General features: G+C 33.9%; 1 protein-coding gene across 1 annotated transcript in view; it reads left to right on the forward strand.

Moving 5' to 3' along the window:
• Positions 1–5,674: 5,674 nt before the first annotated feature.
• The window catches only part of LOC117238943 (protein eva-1), a 336,187-nt gene continuing 321,475 nt past the window's right edge, over positions 5,675–20,386 (forward strand). Inside the window, exon 1 of the mRNA XM_033504147.1 lies at positions 5,675–6,690. The gene's annotated coding sequence lies outside the window, so the exon portion shown is untranslated. The remainder of the gene's footprint in view (positions 6,691–20,386) is intronic.

Raw genomic sequence — 20,386 nt, forward strand, 5'->3', positions numbered from 1 at the left:
ATAAGGAAATATAATATTTACTTTGGTAGGCAGATATGGGTCAACTATAGGTTTCCGGAAAAAGATCATTGTACATAGCACGAAAAAGATGTTATAAGACAAAATGAAATAGTTTAGAATGGAATATACAGAGTGGAGCATTGTCGAATTTAAGATTTAAATGTTTTATAATGTCTTACTTAATTTTAATTAAGATGTATTTAAGTAATTATAACAAGCAATTTCTTCGTTCTTTTATATGCCCTTGTTTCCGCGGATACGAGCATCAAAAAGACAATAAATTAGAAACGCTAAAACAAACTTCAAATGCGACGGATGTACTTTACGAGCTCAGCTGGCAGTATAAGGCAGTAATACACGTATACCGCTTTAGTAGCCTTTCTGTAACTAAAGTGGTAATTTTATTACGAGAACGGTAAACATCCTACATAAATATTGGCGTAACTAACCTGCCACATTTTATTTTCTCAAGTATAAAACAAATTGTAATTAAAAACTAAGAAAGTAGGGAAATATTTTATGTATGTTTAGTTTGTTTGTATTACTGTATAATGTCCATTAATGTACGTTTGTTTTTAGAAACCTAAAAACCTCAAATTTTTTAACGCTTATTGTTTATGACTAAACACAGTTAGAAATAACATAAAAGATTGAAAAATCCTTTGCCATTTTTATTCTGCTGAAAAATTGCTGTCTTGTTTGTAAAATTTTACATATTATATATATTTGTGTTTTTCAGGCTCTTTGCATTGCCGAAGTGTGAACCGAACAAAAAATCCGAGGCAACCGAGGCACGTGGCATACAATATTTAAAGTAAACGTCAAGTTTGGATGTGCACGATTCTTCTATAAATAAAATACAGTTTATGTATGTTGTGGCGCAAGGATTTTGTTTCTGTAGTGCAGTACACAGTTTTGGCTCACCAAATAAAATTACCATAACTGGACCAGATGGCCCTACGTATATTTTTGGATGGTTCTTACCGAGGGTACCTAAATATCGATGCACATGGCCTCCCTACTTAGCTACAGGAAAGACTGTCAGTTCCTGTATGAGATTTGATAGCGCTCTATCATTCAAGGAGTCAACAGGTATCGCTCCTTTGGCTTTGTTTAACTTTTCCTGCCTTTTTATTAGACACGGGTATCTTAATTGCAATTTCGAAAATTATCAAACCATTCTAAAAATTTGAAACAAAACAGGGGATTACAAAATTTATTATTTAAATGAAACATTATGAAAAATACGCGTATTTATATTATTGTAGGTATTCCTACATCGGTTTTTCATATGGTCTTTTGTTTGTTAACTTGATCTTGTTAACTAAATTGATTATTTCTAAATAACCGACTGCTTGATTCTCAAATTTTCGACGTTTTTGCCAACACATCCTACGTGTATATAATTTAAACCACATTATATCGTAATTAGTCACGGCTAAAGTAGAACACGAAACAACTTTGAGAGGTTCCTCTGTGCAGCTTTTAATAACGGATGTTTCGTAAGTTTCATTTCATGGCTGCTAGGATATCATCTTAATGAATGTCATGTAACCTACGGTAAAATGATAACCTTATAGGCATCTGCTGATTGCACGGTATCCTGTTGAGGCAAAGTGTATACAACCTTTGTTTTGAATTTCAGCGTTTAGAACCTTATATTCAATTGCACCATAAATACAAAAATACCATGATTTTATAAATTATATGTTTATCTAGTAATGAATTACTTTAACGGAAATTTGTAGAGCTAGATTTTTAGTCCTTGTTTATATACAATATTAATTTAATAATATTAATTATGATACTTTATTTAAGATACTTTTCATGGATTGAAGTATTTATATTGAGGTTCTTGATAGACTCCATAAAAATTAACAAAATTATTAAATTTATGATTAATGTCACAACATGTGTTTCATATTAATTTAACTAGATATACTTCAGAGTAATTAATAAATATTAAAAAGAAAAGAACACTTCATTTTTTCTTTCGATTTATTTTTCTTCCTAACATTTTTTATTTTTTATTTTAAAGTCACAATAAAATTTGAGATACATCATATGATTCCAGGATAGATACCTATGTCTTATTTCAGGACATTGGCTTTTCACCCTTTTGAAACCATGACCCGAGCCAAAGTCTACCCACCCACTTCCGTTTATCGCGCAGACGCAACCGACTGTTCGACATGATGTGATCCGCATGTATATTACACTCGAAATCTCGTTTCCCCCGGTCACATACGGGAGAAAAGCGTTAAACGATCAAAATGCAATTTGCGGTAAATACGGTTCGAGTAGAGGGAAATGAATACTGCACCGTAGATCACGTTTTCCAATACTCATTTAGTTTGTGTTTTCCGCTTATAAAGAAATTACTTCAGTTTTGGAGCTTAGGTTTTAGCGAAATTGAAACAACAAGGAAATGTATATTATGTTGCGAACGAAGTGTTTTTTACTCGATTATCAATTATAAAAAAAAATAAAAAATAACTATAAAAGTAGATATTATTCATTATGTCTATTTAAACTTCAAACAAATGTTGTCAAGAAAATCCAATAAAAAATTCAGTTGATCGTTTTCCATATAATCTGAGATATAATATTAGTAATAATAGTAATATTTGATATTTTCTCCAGGGAATTAAATATGAGGAAAAACAATATAAAAATAAATTCCTGCGGATATGAACGAAAGGATCTAAAAGCGTATATCACATAAATGTTTCGGATCCAATTTTATCGACACGGTCAATTTGAAAATCAATAAAAGGACTTAAATATTTATAGATTTTCGGAGTGTACCACCGCTAAGAAGATTGACACTGTGGTCGAAAATTTTATGAGTTCCTCACATCCTGCCAGCGTGTTCTGAGCAATCATGTCTGTGCAAATACCACGTCCCGTGGTGGCGTTAAGCTTTACGACATTAAACCTCGTAAGGAGTTACGATCATGTATGCTATGTAGGGTTCAAAAGCTTATAGAAATCCCATGATACAAAATAGTACTGTAGTAAAACAATACATATATCGCCATTTTAATTTTGTTTTATTTTTCTAGTCAATGTTTCTTGTATTACATACATTAATCTGATTTTTATGTTTCGCGATATAATGTATGGAGTTCTCAACTTAACGTTTACATCTTACGCTAACATCTTGTCTACAGAGCTTAATAAACAAAGAAACAGATGACGAGACAAAATACAAAAATATGTAAAAGAACAAACGGAACGAGATTTTAATTTCACGTTATTTTTCTGTTTAGTCAGTGCAATATTTATTACTAGACTGTACATGTTTATGCAAATCCAAATTTTAATGAGTATAGTTAAAGGAATAGAACCTAAACAGAGATTTGTTTCGCCATTAAATATTATCACGATCACTATACTTGAAAGTATTTCTGCATACTATATCCATTCTATGTAGCTTTGGATCTTGCGATTTTCCATAAATGCATAAACAGCCTCCAGCTATCCATTACTTTTTATATTCTTCAATTTGATTTTTACATCATGTATAATAATTATGTAGTATTAAGTTATGTATTATTTCTATAAGATCGGATAAACGAAGAATGAGATGAATTTAAAACTAATGAGATGATTGAAAGTTTCCTCTTTTTTCAAAAAATTAAAAAGAACTAATGTAATAATACATCAGAAAACGTCAAATATTCGAATATTTGAAGGTAGTTCTTTCACATTGGTAGCTATCGCCGACATTCTAACTGACAATTACTTCAAGAATGTGACTATGAAGCACTGAAGATGGCGGTGTCCAAAGATTTGAACGAACTTCCTGTCTCCTGACAACATTATTACGTTTTAGCGGCTTGTGAAATTCGTTCCCGGAAATTCTATTTCAAGATGATCGTGTTAATAGCAGCTATTCGAAAAAGAACATCCTCGTCCTACTTAAATCACAAAATTGTCTAGTTTACGGTACTCTATTAATATCACTGCTTTGAAACATTTTTATTCTTAGATACGTCGTTGTTTTTAAAATGAACTGAAAACTCCAAATATTTAACGTTAAGAGATTTATTTGTTGACTAACGAATTAGAAATTGCTTCGAAGTACAACTAATGGAGGCATAAATGGAGCAAATTTATTTCTCGTTTACCATATTCTGCCTCGAATTCCGCGATCAAAAATTCGTTGCAAGAAATACCATCTGTTGAAAACTGTATTATGTAAATCATAATTCCTGAGTGACAGATGGTGCATCGACGTCATAGATCACGATACATCTAAGGATTTATGCGACCATCTATCTCCGTGTAGCATTATGAAACTTCACGTGGTCACTAAGGCAACAACTTTCATTGATGAAACAGTAATAAATAAAAATGCAAAATAAAAAGCTCATCCTTTACTACACACGTGCCCTCTATATATCCTTGAAGTAAATTTTGAAAAATCAAATTTATTATTCAATAAAAGATATCAATGCAGACATATATATATATATATATATATATATATATATATATATATATATATATATATATATATATTGATATATATATATATATATATATATATATATATATATATATATATATATATATATATATATATATATATATATATATTAATATTTCTTCTAAACTCAATTAAGGAACGCGATATATAGAAAATTTATAAAATCGAAAATATATCAGATTAATTGAACCTAAAATAAATTAGGTATGTTTAAAAATATTTCTCTATAATCTTCTTAAATTATTGGAAGTTCTTGTCTATGAGCTTTGTTTTCTTAATTGTTCTTTAAGATGATATTAGACAAAGAATAATCCAACCAAGAATATTTATGAAATGTCATGTGGTAATTAACCCATTTTGATTTATAGATAGCACATAGCATCTTGCGATATCTACATTGGATTGTAAAGATACGTATCATTTTATATGTTTAATTCAAATGTTTTGACAAAAAATCATTGTCATAGTTGTAAGTCTTGTATTTACTTTTTCTGTTAAAAACTTCTATTGAAGCTCTTTCTGTATACTACCATTTAATTCTGCAAAAAATTTTCCTGTTTTATAAATGAATATGTATTAATTCATATAGTAGTACATACATTATTAGTATATAGAGTATCTGAGATGAATAGTTCAGAATAAAAGATGAAAATATAATCTATACAAACTGATCATTAACAAGATTACTAACCTCATTTAACAGTTTTTATATGATACTCATTTATAGTTTCATACACGAGTATCATTTTACCTATATAATTAAATTGTAAAATTTAAAATTGATATCACTTACGTGCAAACACATCAACTGCAGCGACACTTCTCTTCTTTTCTCGCTAAGTACCTTTTTAATTTGTTGTAGATATATACACATTTTTAGGTAAGTACTTTCATATTACTTTTTCTTACCACAAACAAATTTAAGCTTCTCACATTCCAATTTAACACCACGATACATAAGATCAACGAAAGGGTTAAATGTTAAAGTAAATGCACTAACAGTAACTCTTACCAATCGTTGACCAGCGGTCAAGATTTACGAGGTCATGATCATCTTTGTCGAAGAGCACGGCTTCCGAGATAAATGCAGATCGTCGAAGCGGTAGGCAACCGCTGATTGGCTAACGGAGAGCGCGCGGGTGCGTACAACTGTGACGTCACGCTTCGCCCAGTTTGAAATCGTCCCGGCCGTCAGTCGCGCGCCGAACGTCGAACCGAATGCATGTGGTGTTCCTCATTTTTTGTCCGTTGCCTTTTCGATTACTTTTTTAAACATCGTCGCAATTCGCTCGTCATTTGTTCACGAATCGTCAGTGAGAAAAAACCAATGAAAAAGTGACGCTCGACTTTATCGACCGGTTTCATAGTGTACAGTGTCACTGTGAGAGTTTGACATTTATTGTTGGATACATTCTCCGCTGCTAACTCGCCTCGATTCGATCGTTGTCGATGATCGTGTGCAACGAAAAGAAAGACATTCTTCCACCGCTCAAATCTACTTTGTTTTCACGCACAATTGACAGCATGCGTTTGAGTGATGGTGGATAGCATTTCTCTGACAAACATGTGTCAGTGAAACGACGTTTGCTCAGAAGACCACGTGACCAGTGTTGGAAGGTTATGTGAACAGTGTCTTTACAGAAATCGCGATACTCTGATCTATCGAACATCGATACTCACACGTTACTCGATACACGATACTCGACATCAAATTAGTGAGCAATCGCCATTATAAGTAACGGTTAATTCGTTCTTGCGTTTTATTGAGATTATATTAACGAACTGAATGAGATTACATTAGTTTGTGATACGGTGTATATGTTGAAAATTTCACCAATTTTATGCTTAATATGCATGACACGGTGAAACGGACCGGCTCGATACTCAAGGTCGTCGATTTGAATTCGACGAATTTGCGATCGTTCTTCGACGCGTGATTTTCTTCTGTTTACGCGCTACTTTTATACTTTCGTCCCTTTGAAAGTGTCCAACTTGACTTAATTCTCGCTCATTGGTGAGAAAGCGCTTGTGATGTGCTGGTGTTTGTGTCACGTCGACTGAGAGCTTACACGGTGTGCGCCGAATGTCAAGACGATAATTGGTGCTGTCTTGAGGTCGAGTGACTCGTGTCATCATGTTGACAATTGTTTTGCTGCTCCTTTTGGGTCAACCGGTTATACCGGCGGAATACTTGGGTGAGTTTATTTCTGATATTTTTTGCTAACCTTTGCTGGAAGTTTTCGGTTAAGTATAATAATATTAAACTAACTAAAATTACTAAATGTGAGGTGTGAAACGTTATTATACAAATGTATTGTACGTGTAAAGCGCTTAATACCGCTACGAACTTCGAATTTTATATTTCAATCTTATACTCATTCTAGGAAACGAAAGGAATTTGTAATGGGTTTCAAAAGATGTTTAACGTAAAATTAATACGAAGAAAGAAGTTTTATTTCATTCTCCCCAGTGTCTGATATAAACGTGTAACAAGTTAAATTGAATAATGATAATGATATATCATATATTATACTTAAACAATTCAGTTTTACTTTTTTGCTGGCAATTTCGAAATCTCAATTTCTTGTTTCATCCTATTCCATTTCTACGTACAAACGAAGTATGAATTACGAAACGTTATGAATTTTAATCAGATCGGAGTTTTACTACCGTCTTAAAATGGTATCGTAAAGAAGTTTCCAAGCTTAAGCGTCCTTGTTCATATTGTGAAAAGATGTCTCAATATTCCGATCCCCGTACTTGGTTCAGCAATCTGGTCCAACTAACTGCGTTAAATCCTACACATTTTTTATGTCTTTTCGTTGAAACATCGTGAATGACATCATAGATGCGGCATTTCTCTTTTATGGGATTCTGTAAACTGTCAGCACATGTAAAGCAGACGCTGCATTGACAAAAAGTGTTGAAAATAAAAAGTGATCGAACTAAATACGTTTCTTATTTCGAAACAAAAATTTATGTTAAATATTATCAAGAATATCGAAAAATATTTGCAAATAATCGCAGAATAATCGCAAATACACGTTATTTCGGTAAATAATATTCTCCGGATATGTCTTTTGCCTTTTTATGAATAGAGAAACATGTAATAATGTACACGAGTACAGCATATTCATAAATTTTTCCTTGCTGAGACAAACGTTTATGTAAATCGTTATTTCAAGTTCTGTAATGTATTTAATATGTATATTAGTCAGAACGTCATCGATCTATTCGATGAGATAAATGCTGAAACTAGTCGAATAATTCCGCATTGCATTAGAAGCGTAATTTAATAGATATAGATAATCTATTTCTAAAATATAAAATTGATATTTATACGTTATTACGATAAATTATATTATCTGTTAAATTAATTTTGAAATTTCTAAATTAGAGTTAATAGGAAATATGAAAGCAAAGAAGTACATTATTGTCGAATGAAATAGATACTTGCAGAAATAGTTTGCAGAGTCAATATCATAGATGAAAATTTCAAAGATACGTTTCATCATTTTTATTTATATCGCATGGAATAAATTAATAAATTACCTTTGCATAAAATAGATATTTTCTGAAATTAAAATAGTGTCTATATCGTATAAATATTCATTTCATCATTTTTTTATCCACCTCTGTATATTTTAAATTTATAATGAACAAAACAAGTTGGTAGTATAAAATCTATGCCATTGAAGTAACATGTTTTTCTTAGTAGAAATTGCGTTTAATCATACGTCTCTGCCTTTATCTCTCGAGGAAATCTAAGTGCGACCGTCTACAATAATTAATGTAATCGCTTGATGAAGTTAAAGTTGCAATGCTAGCACCATGTATATATAAGTACGTCTGTGATACTAGCATTTTCACGCATATTAAACTTGCTACGCCAGAAGTGTGTTGCTTCAAGGCAATATACTCCAGATATAGGATCAGCATTCTAATATAAATTAGTTTACTTTCTGTGCATCACATTATTTCATGCAAATTTTGCAACGTAGTCTTGTTCTATAAATTTTCGAATATTCTTATCGATAACAGGAATGCAATAACGAGAACGAGCATCGAAGATCTTATGAAACATCGTTAAAATTTCACGAAGTAACAGAAATTCGTTTCGAATAGAAAGCTTTCGTATAAAAGACGTGTTTTCTGATAGTTCTGCTAACTTAAAAGCAATCTCCGAGAGATTGCAGTTTATTACGAAAAGTCTTTTGCATTTGTTTCGTCGTATCGGACAGTTTGTAAGGAAACTTAAATGAATGTTAAAGACATGGAAGAGCGATGTAATATCGAACTGTACAACATTTGTGGAGTAAGTTGGAAGTCGCATCAATTGCTTCTACTTCGTTTTATTGTTACTTCTCATCCAATTTTACTTTAATTCTATCTTACTTGTGCTCTACTTTTATGTTACAATTTTAATTACGAAACTCGTGAAACGTGTTAATTTCCGAAAACGTTTATTCGAATATAATTTTTTAATTTCTCTGCTTTGATAAATCTGACAGAAAAACGGACTTTTTGACAGACAGACAAACATATATGTATAAACACTGCTTGAATACAATAATATTCTAAGTAAAAATCAAATGCTACTAAGGAGATTACATATTACACTAAACAATTTTCTATTGCAATATTCCTCAAATCACCTTTAATATAAATGAGTCAATGATTTCTTATTTTATTTATTTTTAAATGATATTTTTTAAGTCAGTTTTTTCTTATTTCATATTCAAACAATCGAATCAACTTATGGTTATGTTTATCCCTTTAGTTGCTTGTCAAACATTCTATGCATATACTTAATATGATGTCGACTTAATATGATTAGGTGAACGCTGTGTAAGTACACGTGTTGCAGTTAGATCATAGTTGAATCACGTTACAGTAGTGCAAAATGAAAGGCGAAGAATTCTCCTGCGTAGCAATAGTCGAATGAGATTTAGTTGGTTATCGATACTGTTCTTAACTCTTGAAAAGGTAGACGGAAATAGGAGTAAGCGCATCAAGCACTTATAATTAACGTTTTTTTATTTCACCGGGTCAAACAGCTAAACGGTAACGATCCTTTTTGTAGATCAATGAATAATGGATAACGATATGTAATGGGAACTCCATAAAGATTCCTGGAAGTGATTATGCAAAATAGTTGGATACCTCTTACTGTAGGATATGCTGTTTATTAGATAGTAATAAATCATGAATATTTTTCGACTTGTGGGATATTGTATAGGAGTAACGTTCCATAGAGTTCTCCAATATTATCAATTAAGCATCTGTTTTTTACTATGAATTGAATCACTCTATAAGATCACTATATGTAGAAGAGATTTCGAACTCCTAGTTTTATACTCCATTCATTAATTTAAATTCATGTCTGACCATCCTTTTAGTATATTCACAATTTCGACATTTAACTTATGACGTTTAGTATTACCATATAACTGAAAAAAATAGTCATACAGAAAAAGTAGTCATATAGACAATGGCAATCAATAAAATGGATGCGTTTTCTATGCATTTCAAACAGATTTCTTGAAACTACTATTTCTATTTGTATTATTAGGAGAACAAAATGGACCATACGTAGTTTAATAAAATAATATAAAACAAAAAGTGTTGTACATCGATTATTTCCTTATAAAACGAAAGAAACTTTTGGGACTACCTAATACTTCTCTAGTGATCCAACGATATATATAAAATTATATCAAGGGCTTTTTAAATAAATTTTTGGTACTAAAATAATTTGTAAGAAACTCGGGGTTCAAAAATAGTAAGAATTTTTGAATCGAAACAACCAGAAGATGGGAATAATGTCGTTTTTCTACACCTAATAAATCGACCAATTATTGTTACGAAGAAAGTACGAATATATGTTCGGTTCATTTTACCGGGGTGTATCCCGATTCCATTTCGTTCTGGGCGAAAAATAAATCGTTCCGAGCATCGAGCGCTCCATCCACCATTGTAGAAGATGAACAGCTCCATTCGCGAGAAACAGAAGCCGCCGGAACCCGAAGTTCGCGTCCATTTTCCGCGATTCCAACGAACTTGCATCGATCCAAACTACTTGGAGTAATACGGATACCAGGGTTACATGGTCGAAACTCGATGCGCGATCTAACAAAGTCGACTGAATGTTCGTCGAACGAAAAACTCGGGCGAACTCGTCGAGAAGACTCCAGGAGCAGTGAATGGAAACGGAATAAGAATAATGAAAATAAGGAGAGAACTGTTCGGAGGAGAGTGGTTTGCCACTCGGTTTGCAGAGAAGGACGAATAGTCAGCGAAAGAAGTGTGTAATTATCCTCGTAAATCCATCGGACATTTCGCGAAAGGGAGGGGAGAAAGCGAACCGTAAAACCGGGACGAAATGAAGAATCTAACGGACACTTTCACGCCCTTTGGACAGCACTTTGTCGATAGCCGAGTTGGTTGGATCGCTCGTAAATTCTTATTATAATTGGCATGATTGTAGCCACGGGAATTCTGATTGGCTGGCATAGCCAAGCTATTCGCTAGTTTGAAAAGTTACCGCCATCTCCATAAATCGTTTCTGGTGACGGTGGACGACTGTGAAGTCTCGTGTGGCTGGAACTCGTGAAAATGGGATTGAAATGCAAAAAAAAAAAAAAAAGACTGGAAAATAAAAAGGGGAGGAAGACAGGAAGGAAAGTTGGAATAGAGGGTAGAAAAGGATTTTAATGTTGGAATGATGGATTTTCTTTCATTGTCGCGAAATAGGCGTCTGCTGGAAACTAGTCTAGTTCGTTGCAACGTCTGCAGTTGACTACAGAACGCTAACAGTCTCGTTAAGATCGCATCTCGCCGTAATACCAGAGTTGATATTTTACAGTAGATAAATTACGCTGATACCAGGGAAGATGGGATAGCAATTTTTTGCCGGCTACTAGGGGATAAATCGGTGCTGGATTGCGGGAGTAGATCTTGCTTTATAAACTCGCTGATATGTTTACGACCAAACGATGAATATGTTTTGATCGTTATAGGAGAAGCGAAAGCCAATGGAATTTGAACATGATGTCTTGCTGATTTGAGCGGACGATTCTGAATGTCATAGAACTTACTATTTTTTTATTATAGTTTGTGATTTTGGTTTTTAGTTGCTTTGATCGTTACCACATTTTTATTTAGAGAAAAATATTTCATGTTATGTAGTTCATTAAAAAAATTACAAATTGGTAATTTTGATCAAGGCTATGGAAATATTGATTCTTTCCCTGATTATTTAACATTGCGTAAGTTAACATTCGCCCTACAGTTCTCGCGGTTATTCCGTAGGAACACTGAATCGTGACCGAATTTCGTTACAAAATTACTTTTCGTAGTCGCATTTATGTACGTGTTCGTTCTGTCGCGGTGTTTTCCGTATGTGTTGATTGTTTAATTACTAAAAATGAGGTCGTGTATTGCGGAAGCACGCACCCCTATGCATGCTTTGTGAAGAAACAATACCCATCCGTCCATTATTCATCGTCATATAAGGAAAACCAGAAACGGCGCTATTTTCATGTATTTCTCAAAATGACTTATTTTTCGGACCAATGCTATACGCGTACCGTAAACGGTGTATTATATTTGCGACAAATCCAGTCTCCCAGTATCGCGATATAAAAAAGCAAAAATCTTCGCCTCTGTTGTTGTTTTTCTTCCAATATTTTTTCAACACATCCCGCAGGCACTATCAACATGTATCGTCTGCAAATATTTTTATTGGCTGTTTTGATTTTACCTGTCTGCTGGTGTTATCACGGTTTTCCATAGAGTTAATTCGATTAAAATTACCAAGCTCGATGAAATTCTTGAAAACAAGGATTAAATTACTCGGAACTTAATAATTTTATAATTAGTAACCCTGTGACACAATCTTCTATGTTATATTCTAATTTCATAATTAATTTCATAATTAATGATATATGACACACAATATTTGTTTTGTAACTTCAAAATATTATAAAATATTGTATTAAACGCACATGTGTTTAGATAGTCTCGTAGACGAGTGTATATTATTTGCGGACTATTCTAACACAAACATATCTAATATCACAATCACAATCTTCTTTCCCACTAACTGACGCCGCACTGCACTTGCTACACATAATCGATATGATTCTCTCAATAGTCACGACTAATAGTAAGTATTGGTAGAAAAAGAGGGCTAAAGAGGAAGCAGAAAGAACGAGAAGAGAAACGTGTTCTCAACGTGTTACGAACTTCTCTGTGGAAGTGGCCGTTTGCCTTGTGCGTTCTTTTTTGGGGAAGAAAACTTGCCGAACGGCAGAGAGTAGCTCGTTTTCAAGCTTTTCCATTTCCACTTCACTCTGTCGACTGTTTCACGACTCCCGATTCAGCGAGTCGCGCAGCTTGCCATGGGTTTAGCGTTCTATGCTTCGCGGAAGTGCATTTACCTATTGTTCAGCTCGCTCGTCTTTCGTTGGGATTTCAAGAATCGACCAATCTTCGCATCTGCTCGTGTGTAAATTTTCTCCCTGTGTGCAACGTATCGAATTCATATTCGAGAGTATAATCGGATGTAGCTGATATTTGAATTTGAAGCTGTAAGCCTCCTTTAATCTCAAACATTTTTTTGACGTCATGATTTGAAAATGCTGCTCTTTATTTTTAGACGTTATCGTTCGTAAGATTCTTGTTGAACTTTCATAATTCTGTGTTGTTAGAGTGATATTTGAAAGGATAGAGAGATTTGTAAGATCGTTCGTATATATGCACTTCAAAAAATGAAACTATTTCTTGAAGATAATAAAAGAAATTTATAATAGAAATGTTATGTATCCGCTTTCTAGATATTAGTTATTTGTTATTTGTTTGAATATTTTATATAAAATTTGAGTCTATCAAAGCTTCGTTCTATATTCCTAATTTTCACATATCATACGATATTCTTCTCACACACAAATATTTTTCACATGTACATATATATATATATTAAATTATATAAAATGAAGTGAGCGAGCCTCCAGGTATACGTATGGCATTCCTCTGATACCTGCATCTGTTTTCGTGCGAATTTGTGACTAAAATTGGATGCTGCATCAGACTGATAAATCATATTCGTCCTTATCAAAACGGTAATCACATAAACTGGCGTACAGTGCCGCTCCGATACGTTTCATTTTCCCCGTTCAGTTCAGGCGTCTAATAATTTCATATCTGGCGTGAAATCACCCAAATGAAGATATTAAAACACGATGTGTATAATATCAATAGCAAGCTGATTTATTATTATTCTTTTAATTTTTGAGAACGTTTGTAGTAAGAAGATAGAAAGTAGGAACATAAAGAACTTCAAATATACTTCTTTGTAATTATCTATTACACGGTACATTTAATTTTATGTACTTAAACGTAATTAGAACTGTATCACGCGTGGAATTTTTCGATTGTATTTTTCCAACAGTCGACTAATTTTTCGAGCTTCACGAAACAAGCGTTTAAAGTTTTAGCGCAATTCATGAAGAGGAAAATTGCTTTAATATTGAAGGGAATTCGCTATTATTTAGCCAGAATTCTATCGCTGGTGATATAATTCAACTTTATACGAAATATTGGATTGGTCTTGATAAGTATATATATTACATATACTTAAAATACATAAAACTATATAAAATATTTAAAGTAAATTTCTCATTATAATATTTAGTATATAAAACGAGTCTCTACTCGTGTTCCATTTCTTTAATTTTATTTATGGTAGCATAATTCGCATAGACATCCGTACAATGAAAAATCGATATTATTTTCCCATTGGATAAATATATGTATCGCTTTGAAGTACATAACGATTTAAATTACATATTCCAAATTTATCCGATAAAAGTATAATCATACGACCGTCGTACATACGCATACATCGTACGTGTTACAATCGAACGATGCAGCATTATTCGATATGCCTTAACGACAAGAATATCAATGCTGTCCAAAGGATAATTGTATAAATTAGCTGAATCGCAAATGGCACGGTACTGTTTACGTTGCAAAGCAGCGGATTTCGAAGTGAATTTCAGCTCGTTCGATTTGCAGTCTAGTTAATAGATGTGAAATTATCCGAACGCAGAGTCGCACACTGCTCGGCCGTCGCATTTATTGGTTGCGATTGATGAGATGGGCTCCGTAATACGTGGATAACTTCGCGAATGAAGCGTGCATCGTGTATCCCCGGGACTGATTATCAATTGTCAGTTCCCAATTGTTGTCCTATGATCGATTGCGTGTCGGCTGTAACTGAAATGGTTATAATAATCCGTTAATGACACAGCTGTACGCATAAATCCTGTTTGATTGCAATTTAATTTAAGAGGCCTTGTGACAAATCTAAATAATTTTGGTGATAAAATTAAACAAAGCTCGTTTTTCGTTTACGAAATTATTATTACACATATTTCTACGGTATTCGATTGTAAATGCGCATACGTTTGTTTTTTATTTGATTGAAAATGTTGTACATGAATTTTTAATTGGAGATATTGTACATGAATTTTCGGATATTTAAATAATAATTTGATGTTATTTATATCTCAAATTTTTTTAAGAATTTAAAGGAACTGCCAACTAAAACTTTTTGGTACTGGTATAATTTCTTCTCCTCGTCTATAAATATCTTTTACCTTTATATCGACCACTCGTTTCAATTTCATCAACCGTACTTTGTCTCCTGAACTTTTCTCCTTCAGCTTTCTTCGGTTTATCTTCGATGTACTCATTTCATCCGTTTGAACACGCTTGTCTGTGGTTTTGTCCAAGTTTCCACCCTCTAATACAATTCTCTATTTCTTCGATGTCGTGTCGTCGACCTTGTTTTCATTATTCGCGTCTTTTTTCCTTGCTACACTGTCTATACTACTGTCTTATTTATTTTTATTTCTCTCTAGGTATCACGACCTTGTAATTTTTTCCAAGAGGAAGAAAAAACGGTTGTCTTGTTGCTGCTTTTTCTTCTTGACAATCGCGTTTCTCTAACGTGCCGGCTGCAGACAATGAAATTTTTGAGCCGATACCTGCTACGTTTATTAAATTTCCTTCCTCATTTCCACGACTGATGATTGTGATGATGCACGGGTTTAAATCAGCCAATCCTATGATCTTTTATTATTATGTTTTATACTGATGATTTTTTATTTTATCTATGCTCCTAATTAGCATATACAAATTTTTACGAACAACATTGCTTTTACTCCGAACACTAGTTCTTATCCAAATCAGCAGCATTCAAATGATAAATGATCTATGTGGCAAAATGAACATAAATGCGTCTTTTATTTCCATTGAAAGACATTCTCACTTTAACATCGCTTACTAAATATTTCAACTCCTAGTTTCTGACCATATTTTTCGAACCAATTTCGATTACAAATGCGATATTAAAGCACAACTTTATTCTCATTTGTTCGATTATTATTTCCATAATGGCCAATATCCGATTAATCAGATTTATTGCAACCAGTTAAAGTTCAAAATCCTATTCGCTATAATGACCAGAAGTTTCCGACGGAAATTAAAAATATCTCGTTGTGTGGTCATTTCAACACTTAATTGCTATTAGCGTTTGGATAGAGTCATAAAATATGAGTCTGCAATGTTTTATTTTCAGTGGATTGTTTGCATTCAATGCATTAACTGCATTTTCTGTCCAATTTTGGTCGCAAATAGTGACCTAAAATCCTGAATTCTTGAAAGAATGTCTATAATGATAGAAATATTTGTTGGCTTTCTATCAAAAAATAAAATAAAGAATGGACGGAAAGTTCTTCGTAAAAGGGGAATAGTAAAATAAATATTTAATTATGTTCCTTTCTTTAGTTTCCCAGCATCATTTAAGCGTGGAATTTTTAAGTATGGAGAAGAACGACAGAAAGAGAGAATAAATTAATTTCTACTTTTAAAGGAATCTCTATAAAACAAAAAACTTGATTTTACTCAAATATTTCCAATAAATTATGTTATCTATATAGTTCAAGTTATGTTACATACCTAATCGCATACATTAAATCATTGGTCAGTAATATTTTGTCTCTTTTAGCTTTTAGGAATTCACAAAGGTTTCAGACCTCCACCATTCTGTCCTTACCTATCCAAAATTTCCGCTGTCTCGGCAAAACGTTTCCATATGTGTCGCTTCGTTGTGTTGGAAACATGTGCATCAGTCACGAGAATTTCGCTTTACGGTCTGTATGTATCCCTCTGGACAATACTCGAAGGACTAATTTTATTGTCCGTGAATACCGTCCACTACACAGGCTACGCCATAATTCGTCGTCGTTCTACGTTTGGGTTCAGGTAGCCCGTCGAAAGTCCAAAAACCATTTACACAGTGATATAAAGGAAAAGAGGCATCGCCCGTGTGGTCGTACTATAAAGAAAATTTTATTTCTGGCTGGTATAACGTCGACGGAAATTAACTGAAGTCCCACTTAACGATCTCTCGCTTTGCTTCGTTCTAAAGGGTGCAGAAGTGTTCCTCTGCTCGAAACTATCGTATCACAATTTAAAAGACAGCCGACCCGTGAAACGCCTCCAGGTTCCATGTACTCTGTACCGGGTGGTGTACTCTTCTTCTTTCCAGGGCACTTTGAGTGGCTTGAAAAATTGTTAGCGCTAAAAGGCCGGAGCGGGCGGTCCCTCTCGTGCCTGCTCGAAATCCATGCGAAATTCGTGTTGAATTCTCCGAGCGATCCTCACAAAAAATCAACGAAAAATCCAAAATGCAAGGGACAGACGGACTCGTTGAGGTCTACGCTTTCTGGCAACCGGGCGAAAATGAAATTAAGAAACTGCGGTGGCGTCACAGACTGGTTTGGTTGGCTGACTGCTGGTCCACAGAAGCATATTACATTTCCACGTAGGAGGAGGTAGCCTGGAATACAGTAGGGAGATATATTGTAATAGCTTGCGCAGGAACATCCTTAAAAGTCGTTGAATTTACATCTTGTAGTAGCGGGGCGACAAGTTTCGCGGAATAAGGCGCATCTTGCAATGCCGGCCAATTGTCCTTGGGTTATTCATATTAGCCTTCTCCCTCTTTTCTCCGATTTTCTTCCCTTCTTTCTTTTCGTTTCCTTATTCTCGTTATTAACCCTGAACCCTAATGGGGCACAGTGGATTTCCGAGATAGGTTCGAGGATTTCTGTTGAAATTTACCAGTAGATAATAGGAATATTAATCCTTTCGTGTTTAAGCTTTTTAAATTTTTTAATTTTGTTTTTGTGTGTAGCTCTATTTTTGGTATTTGGTATGGGTGACCTATGTGCAAAATTATCACAAGTATAAGTGTAAAAGTAGAATCTCTATTTATTTGTATACTTGTCCTTATTCTAAATTTTAGAATTTAACTGTCGTATGTTGTTAACGTCTACACATTGATGTACGTGTAATGGATAAGGGAATTGAACAATTACAGGGATGATTTTTGTTGTGTATTATTAATTACATATTTTTGTATTGAAGATAGTTTTTTAATGATGTATTTCTATTAAAAGTAACTGTCTGATAAAAACGTACAGAATTTAAATAATATACAAAACATATAAAACATCAAAAGTAAAATACTAGATATAATATATTTGACAAATAAAACATCTATATGTATTTTCTACTGCTTCCTTCTTGATAAAAATATGAAATTGTATAGATATTGCCAATCTATTATATAATTTACTGCAATCTATTATAATATATATGTAATAACGTTATCGGGAAACAATACCGATTTTTACTAACTCCTTCGAAGCGACCGACATCGAAACAAGCAGTTCAATAAAAGCGATGTGTTCAGCGTGCTTCTGATCTGATCTGGCGCACGCTGCTCCACCAGAATTTAGGAATTAATCTGGCTAGTAATTCCATTAATTCAGCAGATACGTTTAGGGCTACTGTTACGGCTAGCCTTCTAATATTTGCTCATACATAAAAACGACAAATAGAAAACAACCGTTGCAGCGTTTCCATGAAGCGTGAAATCGAAGCACTGTCCGATCGTTAAACCAAGAGCTCTTCCTTAAACACTACGAATCGTTGTATAATATAAAAAGATATTTCGTGAGACAATCATTGGACTCTGTCAAATTTTCTCTGTTGGCTAAAAGTATTAAAAATCACAGACGTGAAACGAAGAGATCGTTCAATTTTTTAAGATTCACGGAAGAAATCAACGATCAAGTGGAGGAATAAAATAGATATTTTAAGATGATACACGTTTTGTAAGGACGCTTTAAATTTCAACTTTATCGAAAAAATTTCATGGAATTTTATTATTACGTTAATCTTTAGTATTTTAGTTTAAATCTGCAATATCTTTCATTCAATAATAATTTCCACGTTAGCAAAAACTAATCCGAAGTTGTCAAAGCCGAAGTCATATTTTTGCACGAAATATTTATAACTTTAGATCGTATGCCCTGAACAAGATCCGAGATCTTCCTCTTCGAGAGAATTTCTTGATCAATTTTACGATCGCGTTACATCGTTTTTATCTGATACGTAAAACTAGAAATCTGCAGCCTTTAGTTTGATAACTAATTTGCTAGACTGGCTTTTAGTCGCCCATCTTGCGTCAACCTTTTTCATTCGATGGCCGCATAGGCAGAGCAAAGCTTCGAAGAGTTGTTCGCTTTCAGTCGAATCCGTGCATATTCGCGTACTTTCATTCAAGAGGATAACATTCAGCGGATTCTAGGGCGGTGGAAGAGACTGGTGGGTATATTAATGAGCCGAGGGTTTACACGTGTGTCGTTGTACAAGAGAGAAAGAGCAAAGACCCGTTACATGTCTGGGACTAAATAAATTACGGAAGATGTTTTTAGGAGTGGATGAAAACGGATTCTGGGTATCACTCGGCTGGCCCGGTTAGCGAAATAATTTAGTAGGGTACATGGGACTCGTCTCTGCAGATTCGCCGACTATAATGTGAAGTTCATTACGACCTGGACAAAATCTCTGCTAATTATGCAAATGCTCGGAATCGCGCAGCCGAAGCATTCGCATTTTATGCTAGATATTCCTCGGTCACCCGCCACGCGTTTTCTAGATCTATTTTTCCTCGTGGATCTTTGGAGAAACGTATAGTGATATATCTAGTTACTTATAATTGGACTGCGGATTTTTATACAAACTCATATTTTCATGAAAATAGTTGAAAAGTGTCGTATTTTTTGTCCATAACAGAAATTTGTCCAAACAGAATTTTCGACTTCTTTTTTCGCGTAGAATCACCCCCTTTCCGCTTGTACCACCAGTTGCCAACCACCCTGTATATAAAATTGATACCTACGAAATAAAGAGAGAAGGGTAGAAATAGAGGAAATAGAGGAGAATCTTTAGTATCTATCGTTGCGGGTTTTAGGATTTGGTAGATTGATACACTGAACTCGTACCTATTAATAACCTTCTTTGTATTTGCTTTAAAGTTAGTGATGGATTTATTTTAAAGTGTAGAGGTTTATGTGTAGAGGATGGTTGGTGGTGAGGTTTAAATGAACGAGATTGCTCGTTGTTGAAACCGCCGAATATATTTAAAATGATAAATTAGTATACAGATAATGTTCACAAAGACGCTCGTACTAACCGATTCTCTAAGACAGTGTATAAGTCGTAAAATAGGATCGCTAATGACTCGTTAACTAGATCACCGATAATTCGTTGATAACTGGTTGATAACTGATCGACAACTGACTCTAACTCATTTCCTTGCGATCACGTCCGCCTATTTATACTGGTCGGGGGAGAGTTGGAAAATTTAAATTCGTCTTCGTTCGTCGGTTGCACGTAGCGGCGACATTGTTTTGCTCGGAGTTTATTCTTACATTACGTGTATCCTAACGCTCTTGATACTTCGAGGCAAAG

Source organism: Bombus vosnesenskii, unplaced genomic scaffold, assembly GCF_011952255.1.
Source record: "Bombus vosnesenskii isolate JDL3184/JDL3185 unplaced genomic scaffold, Bvos_JDL3184-5_v1.1 scf7180000013788, whole genome shotgun sequence".
NCBI classification, from domain to species: Eukaryota; Metazoa; Arthropoda; class Insecta; order Hymenoptera; family Apidae; genus Bombus; species Bombus vosnesenskii.